Source organism: Pagrus major, chromosome 24, assembly GCF_040436345.1.
Source record: "Pagrus major chromosome 24, Pma_NU_1.0".
Lineage (NCBI taxonomy): Eukaryota > Metazoa > Chordata > Actinopteri > Spariformes > Sparidae > Pagrus > Pagrus major.
The window spans coordinates 1,874,770-1,888,851 of NC_133238.1; the positions used below are offsets into that span (position 1 = coordinate 1,874,770).

Genomic DNA, 14,082 nt, shown 5'->3' on the forward strand with positions numbered 1-14,082 from the left:
CAAATATGCAAAAAATAACAAACACAAAAGTGCAAAGATGCAATGAACAATATCTCCCAAGGCGCAAAGGATTACTTCCACTATGAGAAAATAATCCCGCTTGCAGGGAGTGATCGCTGTCTTCTTCTTGCTGCCGATTCTGTGCCGCAATGTCAAGTTTGTCAAGGCCTTTGGTCTGCAACACTGATTGATTTTCAACAAGGCCGGAGAGGGGTGCACCGTTCCCGGCGGCGCTGCAATACCGGGTCGATGCGTGGAGTGAACGGAGCAAGCCCCTGTTTCAGCTCCCGAGGCTAAAAATCCATTTAATATGTTGTCCCCATATAGAGGACATATCAGATATTAAACTGATAAGAACAGATTTTTTCTTTTGAAAAAAGTTTATTGACACAAGTTTCTCTATTTTTCACACTTATTCAGAACACAGTCCACAATACAATTTGAAAACACTTAAAATCAACATGTCATCCGCAACAATACAGTAGTTAAATCTGTAAAACCATCCACCATAAAAAAAAACACCATCATATCCAATAAAAGGTGTTTACAGATTAAAAAAAACCACAATTGTTGCCTTAAAATACACAAGACATGTTAAAACAAAGTGCTCCTTTGTGGCATTAAAAGTCCGTTCTGTGAATCAGTGTAAGTGTATAATATATCAGTGTGTCTTTTTTAAAAAGGGAGGGCATTTAAAAGCTCTCAAGTCTTTGTTATGCAGGAGCGGGGTGAGTCCCTATCATGGGGAACTCATCCCGCTCTCCCATCAGATCCCTGGGTACCCGCTGGTGATGCTCAGAGGAGGCCCTCAGCCTCTTGCTCCTTCCCACCTGCCACACCCGGAGGATCAGGCCGCTGCTGCCTTGACCTTTGTGTGTGGCTCCGGCTCCCACCTCCGAATGAGCGCAGAGGCGATGCTTCATGTGGCTACGTCCTAGGCCTGCCGCCAGCAGCGACGGCTGCCTGGACCGTCGCTGCAGCCATTTGGATCGTAGCCACGGGGGGGATCTGCATGCGCTTTCTCGCCAGCAGGTTTCTGGAGGTCCATATAGCGTCTTTCATGGCGGCCAGGGTGAGCCAGAGCTTGGAGAATTCCTCTGTTGTTCTTTTCTTCTGGCTCACCCCGTAGAGCACTAGTTGTGCATCTAGGACCTCCCCTGCTGGCAAGTACGGGAATTGCTGGGAGCCGGCCATTGCCCACAGGTCAATGGCAGCGCTGCACTCCCAGAACAAGTGCCTCGCCGACTCGGGCGCGCCACAACCCGGTCGGGGGCAGATGGCGGATGGTGACATGCCCCGGGAGTGCATCACGGACCTGACCGGGAGGACCTCATGAGCTACCATCCAGGAGAGATCCCGTAATCTGTTTGGGAGAACGGGATGGTTGACATTGCGCCAAACACTTGAGGGCTCGCCGATTGCGAGCCCGCGCACCGGACTCACTGGCTCCCGCTCCTGCACAAGAGAGAGAAGAGAGCGGTGGTTGGTTAAAAGTGACAGCTCCTCCTGTTCCAAGTTAAAATCTTTTAAAAATTTGCGTATAAAATCATAGGCCGTGGGCAGTTTAAAAGACACAGGTGCTCTAAGATCGACAGGTAAAAACTTGAGTGTCCTGAGGTAAGACCCCATCCAGAATCTTGCCATGGCAGATGTCTTGTGATCTCTGGATGGGGATGTGGCATATTTGAGGTGCAGTGTGGTGTATTGGCTTCCTAAAAACAGGTGGAGGTCTGGAACATCTTTCCCTCCTTTTGTTTTTGGCATCTTCATGACGTTTCTTCTAAGTCGCTCCCACTTGGACCCCCACAGAAAGTAAAAAATGGCTCGATCGAGATCTAAAAGCACTCTACGAGGCGGGATAAAAACAGAACTGATTAGTAAAAACAAGGGTAAAATCACAGCTTTTATGACTAAAACCTTGCCTTCCATTGTCAGTCCCCTTAGTCTCCAGTATCCCAGTCTCTTTCTAACTTTCCCTATCGCGTCAAGCCAATTGCTCCTCCCACCCCCTTCCCCGTCAAATTTTACCCCGAGTATTTTCATGTCAGTCAGGGTCACAGTCAGAGGGAGTCCTGTGGTCTCGGTCACTGTCCATGGTCCGTAAAATTGGGCTTGGGTCTTGTCGCGGTTAAGTCTGGCTCCAGAGGCCCGTCCGTACCAGTCCGTCAAGTCCATGGTCCTGTTTACAGCTAAAAGGTCTGTACATAAAACATTGACATCATCCATGTATAAAAGGCATTTTGTGACCAAGCCCCCACTCCCCGGAATTGACACCCCATTGATCCATTTGTCCCTTCTCAAGATCTGTGCCAATGGTTCCACACATATAACGTAAAGGAGGGCAGATAACGGACAACCCTGACGGACACCGCAGCATATATTCACTGCTTTGGTAAGTTGCCCATTTACAAGGATTTTGCTGTTGATTCCCCGGTAGAGCAAACCCACCCACGCTATGACCCTCTCAGGAAACCCCATTTTTTGCAGTACCTGAAATAGGTACTGGTGCGAGACCCGATCGAAGGCTTTTTCAAAGTCTAAATTTAGCAATACAAGCCGAATGTCTCTGTCTCTCGCGTAACAGATGGTGTCTCTGATCAGTACGAGGTTGTCGGTGATCTTCCTCCCCGGGATGGCACAGGCTTGATCCGGGTGGATCACCTCCCCTAAAACCAAAGATAAACGTGTTGATAAAAGTTTGCTAAAAAGTTTGCAGTCAAAGTTTAAAAGCGTTATTGGTCTCCAGTTTTTCAGGTCAGTCTGGTCCTCTTTTTTGTGGATTAATGTCACTATCCCTACTCTAAAGCTCTCAGGTAACAGGTCTAGTCGTTCAAAGTCATTTAAAACAGTAAGTAGGTCATGTGCAAGGATATCCCAAAAGGTCAGATAAAATTCCAGGGGAAGTCCATCTTGTCCTGGGGACTTCCCCTTCTTAAAATTTTTTAAACATTTACCTAACTCTAAAAGGGTAAAATCCTGGGTTAAAAGCACACTTTCCTCCACCGTCCTATCAATGTATTCTAAAACCTGTTCTGTAATGTCTGTCTCTATGTCTTTTTTTTCATATAATTTATTGTAAAAGAGTTCCACTGTTTCAATAAGTTCGTTTGTGTTAGCAGTTAAAAACCCGTCTTCTTTTTTTAGCTTTGTTAAAACCCCACTTCTGCTAGCTATCTTCTTAAAAAAGTATCGTGTGCATTTTTCTCCTTCTTCTCTTTCTCTCTCTTTGCTTCTTAAAATGATACCCTGACTCTTTATTTCAGCTAATTTTGACATTTGTTTTTTGACTTCTAAAATGTCGTCATTAAAATCAAATCCTTGGTTCACAAGTTTAAAATATCTCTGTAGTCTTTTCTGCAGTCCCAACATGCATCTTTTTTCCTTATCTTTTTTCTTTCTCCCTGCCTGTCTAAAAAAAGCCTTAGTCTTTGTCTTCACCCACTCCCACCAGTGTGCACGTGAATCGTAAAAGTCTTGAAGGGTCTGCCATTGGCTATACTGCTCCCTGTATTGTCCAACTATCTCCCTGTCCTCTAACAGGGAGCAGTTGAGCTTCCACAGACCACTTCCTACAGTCACACCAGAAGAGAGTGTCAGGGTGCATGACAGCATTGCGTGATCAGAAAAGAAAACGGGGGTCAATCTAGCATCAGTTGGTGGGCAGTCCCGTGTAAAAACATAGTCAATGCGAGAGGCTTTGGTGCCGTCACCACTGAACCAGGTGAAGCCCTCCTCTCTAGGATGCATGGATTTAAAACAGTCTTGTAGCTTAAAATCCTTGCAGATGTCTTGCAGTAAAACCGATGTTTTATCTACTTTAAAATCTTCCCCTGCTCCCCGTCTATCTGTTCTGGATAAAACACAATTAAAATCCCCTCCTACCACTAAAGGCACCCTACCTAGCATGTGGGACTGCAGTTCTTCTAAAAGGTCATACCTGTCATTTTTGTCGTTAAAACCGTATACGTTGAGTAGGTTAAAATCCTGCCCCATGTATGTCAAGTGTGCTAAAACTGCCCGTCCCCTCACCACTACCAAGGGGTTTTTAATTAAAATGGCCACTCCATCTGACTTGTTGTGGTTTGATCCACTCCACATGGATTGACCGAGTGGCCATTTCTCCTCCCATTTCCTGTAGGTTGTTAAAAAGGGCAGATTGCACTCCTGTAATAAAAACACATCTGACGTAAAAGAATTTAGGTAGGATAAAACAGTCTGGGCTCTAACTCCCGACCTCACACTTCTCACATTGAGGGTGGAAATGTTGAGGGTCATGAGTATAATTGGTAAAAACAACAGGTATGACATTTTAAGGAATAAAAAATTAAAAGACTACTTGTTAAAACTTCCAGACTTTCAGGAATGTAAAAGGATCTCATTTCACTATCCCCATGCAATCGGGGGGTGAGGCCTGAGACTCTTTCCTCCGGAAAGCCATGTCGGCACGCTTTTCCAATGGAGTTGACTGTAGTGCTATATTAAGAAATGAGCACTGATCGGGTGAACTGGAAGGGAAGGCTCTGAGCTGCTCCACAGGGGAACTGTATGAGTCAAGCTCAGCCCTTCCCTTCTTCTCCGAGGCTGCATCAGCCTCAGAGCTGGACAGTTCAGATGCAGTTCTCTTGAGGTTGGGCTGGGTATTGGGGAGGGAGGTGTCACTGGACTCTCCTTCCTCTTGTTCCTCCCCGACTGTAATGAGGCTATTGGCTGAGTCAGTGCCTGTCGAGCCATCTTGTCCAGCTCCACCTGCTGCCTGGCTTTCCCCATCTCCCTCAGCAGCACCCTCTGCTGGGTTAAAGCCAGGCCCCTCCCCTTGTCCCGCCTCACCGGGCTCCTCTCCTCCAACCACAGATTTTGGCGGGAGATTTGAATTTCCCAGCCCCTCCTCTTCAATTAGCACTTCGACAGTTACATTTCGGCCATTTTCCTTTAATATTTTTTCTTTTTCAATTTCCGATTCTTGTTTTCTTTGGGCTTTCAGTTTGTTGGCAAAAGACATTGGGCAATCTCTGAAGAGGTGATTTGTCTCTCCACAGAGATTGCACTTTCTGCCATTGGGACACTCCTCAAAGGAGTGCCCAATTTCTCTGCATTTACCGCAAACAATGTTTTGGCAAGCCTCTGCCAGGTGTCCATGCTCACCACACTTGCGGCAGAGCTTGGGCATGCCCTGGTAGTGAATGTAGCCCCTGTTCTCACCAAGAACTACCATGGATGGGAGATGCCTCAGGCCCTGGTACCCCTGGGGGTCCTGCCATTGTTGAATGGGGACCCTCCAGGCACAGTTCCAGATGCCATCTTCATCCCTCACCTTGGTAGCCTGGCCCTTCACAGTGCAGTATCTACCCAGCCACATGCATATATCTTCAGCATTCACCATTTCATTGAACATCCTAACAATAACCACTTTCAGAGAGTTGTCAGTCAGTTTCTCCACGTTGAATGCTGAAAACTGGGTCTTAACCTTTTCAAAGCGTTGCCAAAATTCTTGTAGCACTGCAGCGGTAACAAAACTAATATCAAAACCTTTGTTGAAGGGAAGAGACAGTACGCAGTTCAATTGCTGTGGGGAAAAGCCAAGGGCCTTTTGAATTAGCTTCCTGGAGAAGTCCAATCTGGACATCTCCAGGAGCTTTCCATCTCTTTCTAAAAAGGTAAAACGCACACTGTGGTGCCTCCGCATGCCGGCACGGGCAGCCGACATGGCTGGAGACACCACACTTCAACGATGAATAAAATACAATAAGTTAAATAAATACAAGCTAAAAAAAGGCTGTAAAAACACCTAAAACCAGTCAAGAATAAGACAGCAAAAAGCAAAAAAAAACTAAAAGCTTTCTTACCTTGACAGGCTCTTAGATGTCTCCAACAAACCACTGTGCAAATGTGCAATAATAACAAACAAAAATGTGCAAAGAAGCAATACAACAATGTCTCCCAAGTCGCAAAGGATTACTTCCACAATGAGAAAATAATCCCACTTGCAGGGAGTGATCGCCGTCTTAGCCAAAAGGCCGAGAAGCGATGAGCCCCAGTCGTCTGCTGCCTGAGCCCACCTCCTGGCACGCTTCACACTCGTCGTGGTGTGCCATTTGCATTGCGCGGCGGAGTGGCTTGTGCTTAGCGGCTCCTCCCAAGCGCTCCGTGGCTTAGCCCCGAGTCTGGTTAAGGCCGGCTTTATTGATTTTCACACATGCACGAGGCTCAGCCAAACGGCAAAGCCTGCCAAAAATATCTTCAACTCATTGGTGTTCCTCTCCACGGAAGTCTTTAGTAAAAGGCGAAAGACTTGTGCGTTATGAAGAGAAACCCGAGTAAGTACAGCGCCTCTCCTCGACAGCAGCCAAGACAGCTGTGGTCCCAGGCACTCTTCTCATGGTGAGCCTCACTTGGCTCATCGCGCACCAAAATCCCTGGCCACGCCCGTCCCCACATTATCCCAGGCTCTACTCGACCGGTTTGTGGAGAGAGAAAAGCCTGCTCGTTGGGCGCAGGCCACCAAACGTCACAAACACTCGGGCGCTTCCAGAATCTCTGTTTCAGTTGAGGACCGCGGGGGGGAAATGCAGGGCACACTCAGCAGGTATTGCGCACCGGCCGCGGCGAGGCAGTTTTGCCTCTTTTTCTGACCATGCAAAGCGCAGCTCTCGCTGCGGTTTGCCAGCCTTCTTCTTGCTGCCGATTCTGTGCCGCAATGTCAAGTTTGTCAAGGCCTTTGGTCTGCAACACTGATTGATTTTCAACAAGGCCGGAGAGGGGTGCACCGTTCCCGGCGGCGCTGCAATACCGGGTCGATGCGTGGAGTGAACGGAGCAAGCCCCTGTTTCAGCTCCCGAGGCTAAAAATCCATTTAATATGTTGTCCCCATATAGAGGACATATCAGATATTAAACTGATAAGAACAGATACTACACTTGATCTTAGCCAAAAGGCCGAGAAGCGATGAGCCCCAGTCGTCTGCTGCCTGAGCCCACCTCCTGGCACGCTTCACACTCGTCGCGGTGTGCCATTTGCATTGCGCGGCGGAGTGGCTTGTGCTTAGCGGCTCCTCCCAAGCGCTCCGTGGCTTAGCCCCGAGTCTGGTTAAGGCCGGCTTTATTGATTTTCACACATGCACGAGGCTCAGCCAAACGGCAAAGCCTGCCAAAAATATCTTCAACTCATTGGTGTTCCTCTCCACGGAAGTCTTTAGTAAAAGGCGAAAGACTTGTGCGTTATGAAGAGAAACCCGAGTAAGTACAGCGCCTCTCCTCGACAGCAGCCAAGACAGCTGTGGTCCCAGGCACTCTTCTCATGGTGAGCCTCACTTGGCTCATCGCGCACCAAAATCCCTGGCCACGCCCGTCCCCACATTATCCCAGGCTCTACTCGACCGGTTTGTGGAGAGAGAAAAGCCTGCTCGTTGGGCGCAGGCCACCAAACGTCACAAACACTCGGGCGCTTCCAGACTCTCTGTTTCAGTTGAGGACCGCGGGGGGGAAATGCAGGGCACACTCAGCAGGTATTGCGCACCGGCCGCGGCGAGGCAGTTTTGCCTCTTTTTCTGACCATGCAAAGCGCAGCTCTCGCTGCGGTTTGCCAGCCTTCTTCTTGCTGCCGATTCTGTGCCGCAATGTCAAGTTTGTCAAGGCCTTTGGTCTGCAACACTGATTGATTTTCAACAAGGCCGGAGAGGGGTGCACCGTTCCCGGCGGCGCTGCAATACCGGGTCGATGCGTGGAGTGAACGGAGCAAGCCCCTGTTTCAGCTCCCGAGGCTAAAAATCCATTTAATATGTTGTCCCCATATAGAGGACATATCAGATATTAAACTGATAAGAACAGATACTACACTTGATCTTAGCCAAAAGGCCGAGAAGCGATGAGCCCCAGTCGTCTGCTGCCTGAGCCCACCTCCTGGCACGCTTCACACTCGTCGCGGTGTGCCATTTGCATTGCGCGGCGGAGTGGCTTGTGCTTAGCGGCTCCTCCCAAGCGCTCCGTGGCTTAGCCCCGAGTCTGGTTAAGGCCGGCTTTATTGATTTTCACACATGCACGAGGCTCAGCCAAACGGCAAAGCCTGCCAAAAATATCTTCAACTCATTGGTGTTCCTCTCCACGGAAGTCTTTAGTAAAAGGCGAAAGACTTGTGCGTTATGAAGAGAAACCCGAGTAAGTACAGCGCCTCTCCTCGACAGCAGCCAAGACAGCTGTGGTCCCAGGCACTCTTCTCATGGTGAGCCTCACTTGGCTCATCGCGCACCAAAATCCCTGGCCACGCCCGTCCCCACATTATCCCAGGCTCTACTCGACCGGTTTGTGGAGAGAGAAAAGCCTGCTCGTTGGGCGCAGGCCACCAAACGTCACAAACACTCGGGCGCTTCCAGACTCTCTGTTTCAGTTGAGGACCGCGGGGGGGAAATGCAGGGCACACTCAGCAGGTATTGCGCACCGGCCGCGGCGAGGCAGTTTTGCCTCTTTTTCTGACCATGCAAAGCGCAGCTCTCGCTGCGGTTTGCCAGCCTTCTTCTTGCTGCCGATTCTGTGCCGCAATGTCAAGTTTGTCAAGGCCTTTGGTCTGCAACACTGATTGATTTTCAACAAGGCCGGAGAGGGGTGCACCGTTCCCGGCGGCGCTGCAATACCGGGTCGATGCGTGGAGTGAACGGAGCAAGCCCCTGTTTCAGCTCCCGAGGCTAAAAATCCATTTAATATGTTGTCCCCATATAGAGGACATATCAGATATTAAACTGATAAGAACAGATACTACACTTGATCTTAGCCAAAAGGCCGAGAAGCGATGAGCCCCAGTCGTCTGCTGCCTGAGCCCACCTCCTGGCACGCTTCACACTCGTCGCGGTGTGCCATTTGCATTGCGCGGCGGAGTGGCTTGTGCTTAGCGGCTCCTCCCAAGCGCTCCGTGGCTTAGCCCCGAGTCTGGTTAAGGCCGGCTTTATTGATTTTCACACATGCACGAGGCTCAGCCAAACGGCAAAGCCTGCCAAAAATATCTTCAACTCATTGGTGTTCCTCTCCACGGAAGTCTTTAGTAAAAGGCGAAAGACTTGTGCGTTATGAAGAGAAACCCGAGTAAGTACAGCGCCTCTCCTCGACAGCAGCCAAGACAGCTGTGGTCCCAGGCACTCTTCTCATGGTGAGCCTCACTTGGCTCATCGCGCACCAAAATCCCTGGCCACGCCCGTCCCCACATTATCCCAGGCTCTACTCGACCGGTTTGTGGAGAGAGAAAAGCCTGCTCGTTGGGCGCAGGCCACCAAACGTCACAAACACTCGGGCGCTTCCAGACTCTCTGTTTCAGTTGAGGACCGCGGGGGGGAAATGCAGGGCACACTCAGCAGGTATTGCGCACCGGCCGCGGCGAGGCAGTTTTGCCTCTTTTTCTGACCATGCAAAGCGCAGCTCTCGCTGCGGTTTGCCAGCCTTCTTCTTGCTGCCGATTCTGTGCCGCAATGTCAAGTTTGTCAAGGCCTTTGGTCTGCAACACTGATTGATTTTCAACAAGGCCGGAGAGGGGTGCACCGTTCCCGGCGGCGCTGCAATACCGGGTCGATGCGTGGAGTGAACGGAGCAAGCCCCTGTTTCAGCTCCCGAGGCTAAAAATCCATTTAATATGTTGTCCCCATATAGAGGACATATCAGATATTAAACTGATAAGAACAGATACTACACTTGATCTTAGCCAAAAGGCCGAGAAGCGATGAGCCCCAGTCGTCTGCTGCCTGAGCCCACCTCCTGGCACGCTTCACACTCGTCGCGGTGTGCCATTTGCATTGCGCGGCGGAGTGGCTTGTGCTTAGCGGCTCCTCCCAAGCGCTCCGTGGCTTAGCCCCGAGTCTGGTTAAGGCCGGCTTTATTGATTTTCACACATGCACGAGGCTCAGCCAAACGGCAAAGCCTGCCAAAAATATCTTCAACTCATTGGTGTTCCTCTCCACGGAAGTCTTTAGTAAAAGGCGAAAGACTTGTGCGTTATGAAGAGAAACCCGAGTAAGTACAGCGCCTCTCCTCGACAGCAGCCAAGACAGCTGTGGTCCCAGGCACTCTTCTCATGGTGAGCCTCACTTGGCTCATCGCGCACCAAAATCCCTGGCCACGCCCGTCCCCACATTATCCCAGGCTCTACTCGACCGGTTTGTGGAGAGAGAAAAGCCTGCTCGTTGGGCGCAGGCCACCAAACGTCACAAACACTCGGGCGCTTCCAGACTCTCTGTTTCAGTTGAGGACCGCGGGGGGGAAATGCAGGGCACACTCAGCAGGTATTGCGCACCGGCCGCGGCGAGGCAGTTTTGCCTCTTTTTCTGACCATGCAAAGCGCAGCTCTCGCTGCGGTTTGCCAGCCTTCTTCTTGCTGCCGATTCTGTGCCGCAATGTCAAGTTTGTCAAGGCCTTTGGTCTGCAACACTGATTGATTTTCAACAAGGCCGGAGAGGGGTGCACCGTTCCCGGCGGCGCTGCAATACCGGGTCGATGCGTGGAGTGAACGGAGCAAGCCCCTGTTTCAGCTCCCGAGGCTAAAAATCCATTTAATATGTTGTCCCCATATAGAGGACATATCAGATATTAAACTGATAAGAACAGATTTTTCTTTTGAAAAAAGTTTATTGACACAAGTTTCTCTATTTTTCACACTTATTCAGAACACAGTCCACAATACAATTTGAAAACACTTAAAATCAACATGTCATCCGCAACAATACAGTAGTTAAATCTGTATAACCATCCACCATAAAAAAAACACCATTATATCCAATAAAAGGTGTTTACAGATTAAAAAAAAAAAACATAATTGTTGCCTTAAAATACACAAGACATGTTAAAACAAAGTGCTCCTTTGTGGCATTAAAAGTCCGTTCTGTGAATCAGTGTAAGTGTATAATATATCAGTGTGTCTTTTTTAAAAAGGGAGGGCATTTAAAAGCTCTCAAGTCTTTGTTATGCAGGAGCGGGGTGAGTCCCTATCATGGGGAACTCATCCCGCTCTCCCATCAGATCCCTGGGTACCCGCTGGTGATGCTCAGAGGAGGCCCTCAGCCTCTTGCTCCTTCCCACCTGCCACACCCGGAGGATCAGGCCGCTGCTGCCTTGACCTTTGTGTGTGGCTCCGGCTCCCACCTCCGAATGAGCGCAGAGGCGATGCTTCATGTGGCTACGTCCTAGGCCTGCCGCCAGCAGCGACGGCTGCCTGGACCGTCCTTGCAGCCATTTGGATCGTAGCCACGGGGGGGATCTGCATGCGCTTTCTCGCCAGCAGGTTTCTGGAGGTCCATATAGCGTCTTTCATGGCGGCCAGGGTGAGCCAGAGCTTGGAGAATTCCTCTGTTGTTCTTTTCTTCTGGCTCACCCCGTAGAGCACTAGTTGTGCATCTAGGACCTCCCCTGCTGGCAAGTACGGGAATTGCTGGGAGCCGGCCATTGCCCACAGGTCAATGGCAGCGCTGCACTCCCAGAACAAGTGCCTCGCCGACTCGGGCGCGCCACAACCCGGTCGGGGGCAGATGGCGGATGGTGACATGCCCCGGGAGTGCATCACGGACCTGACCGGGAGGACCTCATGAGCTACCATCCAGGAGAGATCCCGTAATCTGTTTGGGAGAACGGGATGGTTGACATTGCGCCAAACACTTGAGGGCTCGCCGATTGCGAGCCCGCGCACCGGACTCACTGGCTCCCGCTCCTGCACAAGAGAGAGAAGAGAGCGGTGGTTGGTTAAAAGTGACAGCTCCTCCTGTTCCAAGTTAAAATCTTTTAAAAATTTGCGTATAAAATCATAGGCCGTGGGCAGTTTAAAAGACACAGGTGCTCTAAGATCGACAGGTAAAAACTTGAGTGTCCTGAGGTAAGACCCCATCCAGAATCTTGCCATGGCAGATGTCTTGTGATCTCTGGATGGGGATGTGGCATATTTGAGGTGCAGTGTGGTGTATTGGCTTCCTAAAAACAGGTGGAGGTCTGGAACATCTTTCCCTCCTTTTGTTTTTGGCATCTTCATGACGTTTCTTCTAAGTCGCTCCCACTTGGACCCCCACAGAAAGTAAAAAATGGCTCGATCGAGATCTAAAAGCACTCTACGAGGCGGGATAAAAACAGAACTGATTAGTAAAAACAAGGGTAAAATCACAGCTTTTATGACTAAAACCTTGCCTTCCATTGTCAGTCCCCTTAGTCTCCAGTATCCCAGTCTCTTTCTAACTTTCCCTATCGCGTCAAGCCAATTGCTCCTCCCACCCCCTTCCCCGTCAAATTTTACCCCGAGTATTTTCATGTCAGTCAGGGTCACAGTCAGAGGGAGTCCTGTGGTCTCGGTCACTGTCCATGGTCCGTAAAATTGGGCTTGGGTCTTGTCGCGGTTAAGTCTGGCTCCAGAGGCCCGTCCATACCAGTCCGTCAAGTCCATGGTCCTGTTTACAGCTAAAAGGTCTGTACATAAAACATTGACATCATCCATGTATAAAAGGCATTTTGTGACCAAGCCCCCACTCCCCGGAATTGACACCCCATTGATCCATTTGTCCCTTCTCAAGATCTGTGCCAATGGTTCCACACATATAACGTAAAGGAGGGCAGATAACGGACAACCCTGACGGACACCGCAGCATATATTCACTGCTTTGGTAAGTTGCCCATTTACAAGGATTTTGCTGTTGATTCCCCGGTAGAGCAATCCCACCCACGCTATGACCCTCTCAGGAAACCCCATTTTTTGCAGTACCTGAAATAGGTACTGGTGCGAGACCCGATCGAAGGCTTTTTCAAAGTCTAAATTTAGCAATACAAGCCGAATGTCTCTGTCTCTCGCGTAACAGATGGTGTCTCTGATCAGTACGAGGCTGTCGGTGATCTTCCTCCCCGGGATGGCACAGGCTTGATCCGGGTGGATCACCTCCCCTAAAACCAAAGATAAACGTGTTGATAAAAGTTTGCTAAAAAGTTTGCAGTCAAAGTTTAAAAGCGTTATTGGTCTCCAGTTTTTCAGGTCAGTCTGGTCCTCTTTTTTGTGGATTAATGTCACTATCCCTACTCTAAAGCTCTCAGGTAACAGGTCTAGTCGTTCAAAGTCATTAAAAACAGTAAGTAGGTCATGTGCAAGGATATCCCAAAAGGTCAGATAAAATTCCAGGGGAAGTCCATCTTGTCCTGGGGACTTCCCCTTCTTAAAATTTTTTAAACATTTACCTAACTCTAAAAGGGTAAAATCCTGGGTTAAAAGCACACTTTCCTCCACCGTCCTATCAATGTATTCTAAAACCTGTTCTGTAATGTCTGTCTCTATGTCTTTTTTTCATATAATTTATTGTAAAAGAGTTCCACTGTTTCAATAAGTTCGTTTGTGTTAGCAGTTAAAAACCCGTCTTCTTTTTTTAGCTTTGTTAAAACCCCACTTCTGCTAGCTATCTTCTTAAAAAAGTATCGTGTGCATTTTTCTCCTTCTTCTCTTTCTCTCTCTTTGCTTCTTAAAATGATACCCTGACTCTTTATTTCAGCTAATTTTGACATTTGTTTTTTGACTTCTAAAATGTCGTCATTAAAATCAAATCCTTGGTTCACAAGTTTAAAATATCTCTGTAGTCTTTTCTGCAGTCCCAACATGCATCTTTTTTCCTTATCTTTTTTCTTTCTCCCTGCCTGTCTAAAAAAAGCCTTAGTCTTTGTCTTCACCCACTCCCACCAGTGTGCACGTGAATCGTAAAAGTCTTGAAGGGTCTGCCATTGGCTATACTGCTCCCTGTATTGTCCAACTATCTCCCTGTCCTCTAACAGGGAGCAGTTGAGCTTCCACAGACCACTTCCTACAGTCACACCAGAAGAGAGTGTCAGGGTGCATGACAGCATTGCGTGATCAGAAAAGAAAACGGGGGTCAATCTAGCATCAGTTGGTGGGCAGTCCCGTGTAAAAACATAGTCAATGCGAGAGGCTTTGGTGCCGTCACCACTGAACCAGGTGAAGCCCTCCTCTCTAGGATGCATGGATTTAAAACAGTCTTGTAGCTTAAAATCCTTGCAGATGTCTTGCAGTAAAACCGATGTTTTATCTACTTTAAAATCTTCCCCTGCTCCCCGTCTATCTGTTCTGGATAAAACACAA

The 14,082-nt window shown here is 48.9% G+C and overlaps 10 non-coding genes and 1 pseudogene across 10 annotated transcripts; all 11 read right to left on the bottom strand.

Annotated features, from left to right (window-relative positions):
• Positions 1-208: 208 nt before the first annotated feature.
• LOC140993055 (U2 spliceosomal RNA) lies at positions 209-385 on the bottom strand (annotated as a pseudogene).
• Positions 386-6,203: 5,818 nt separating this feature from the next.
• Positions 6,204-6,318, bottom strand: LOC140993065 (U5 spliceosomal RNA). Its single transcript, XR_012178571.1, has one exon. It is a non-coding gene; the product is annotated as a U5 spliceosomal RNA (small nuclear RNA).
• A 435-nt stretch (positions 6,319-6,753) lies between these two features.
• On the bottom strand, positions 6,754-6,944 carry LOC140992817 (U2 spliceosomal RNA). Its single transcript, XR_012178354.1, has one exon. It is a non-coding gene; the product is annotated as a U2 spliceosomal RNA (small nuclear RNA).
• Positions 6,945-7,121: 177 nt separating this feature from the next.
• Positions 7,122-7,236, bottom strand: LOC140993066 (U5 spliceosomal RNA). Its single transcript, XR_012178572.1, has one exon. It is a non-coding gene; the product is annotated as a U5 spliceosomal RNA (small nuclear RNA).
• Positions 7,237-7,671: 435 nt separating this feature from the next.
• Positions 7,672-7,862, bottom strand: LOC140992818 (U2 spliceosomal RNA). Its single transcript, XR_012178355.1, has one exon. It is a non-coding gene; the product is annotated as a U2 spliceosomal RNA (small nuclear RNA).
• A 177-nt stretch (positions 7,863-8,039) lies between these two features.
• LOC140993067 (U5 spliceosomal RNA) lies at positions 8,040-8,154 on the bottom strand. Its single transcript, XR_012178573.1, has one exon. It is a non-coding gene; the product is annotated as a U5 spliceosomal RNA (small nuclear RNA).
• A 435-nt stretch (positions 8,155-8,589) lies between these two features.
• LOC140992819 (U2 spliceosomal RNA) lies at positions 8,590-8,780 on the bottom strand. Its single transcript, XR_012178356.1, has one exon. It is a non-coding gene; the product is annotated as a U2 spliceosomal RNA (small nuclear RNA).
• Positions 8,781-8,957: 177 nt separating this feature from the next.
• On the bottom strand, positions 8,958-9,072 carry LOC140993068 (U5 spliceosomal RNA). The gene has a single exon (XR_012178574.1). It is a non-coding gene; the product is annotated as a U5 spliceosomal RNA (small nuclear RNA).
• Positions 9,073-9,507: 435 nt separating this feature from the next.
• On the bottom strand, positions 9,508-9,698 carry LOC140992821 (U2 spliceosomal RNA). Its single transcript, XR_012178357.1, has one exon. It is a non-coding gene; the product is annotated as a U2 spliceosomal RNA (small nuclear RNA).
• A 177-nt stretch (positions 9,699-9,875) lies between these two features.
• On the bottom strand, positions 9,876-9,990 carry LOC140993069 (U5 spliceosomal RNA). The gene has a single exon (XR_012178575.1). It is a non-coding gene; the product is annotated as a U5 spliceosomal RNA (small nuclear RNA).
• Positions 9,991-10,425: 435 nt separating this feature from the next.
• LOC140993046 (U2 spliceosomal RNA) lies at positions 10,426-10,613 on the bottom strand. Its single transcript, XR_012178561.1, has one exon. It is a non-coding gene; the product is annotated as a U2 spliceosomal RNA (small nuclear RNA).
• Between the last annotated feature and the right edge of the window lie 3,469 nt (positions 10,614-14,082).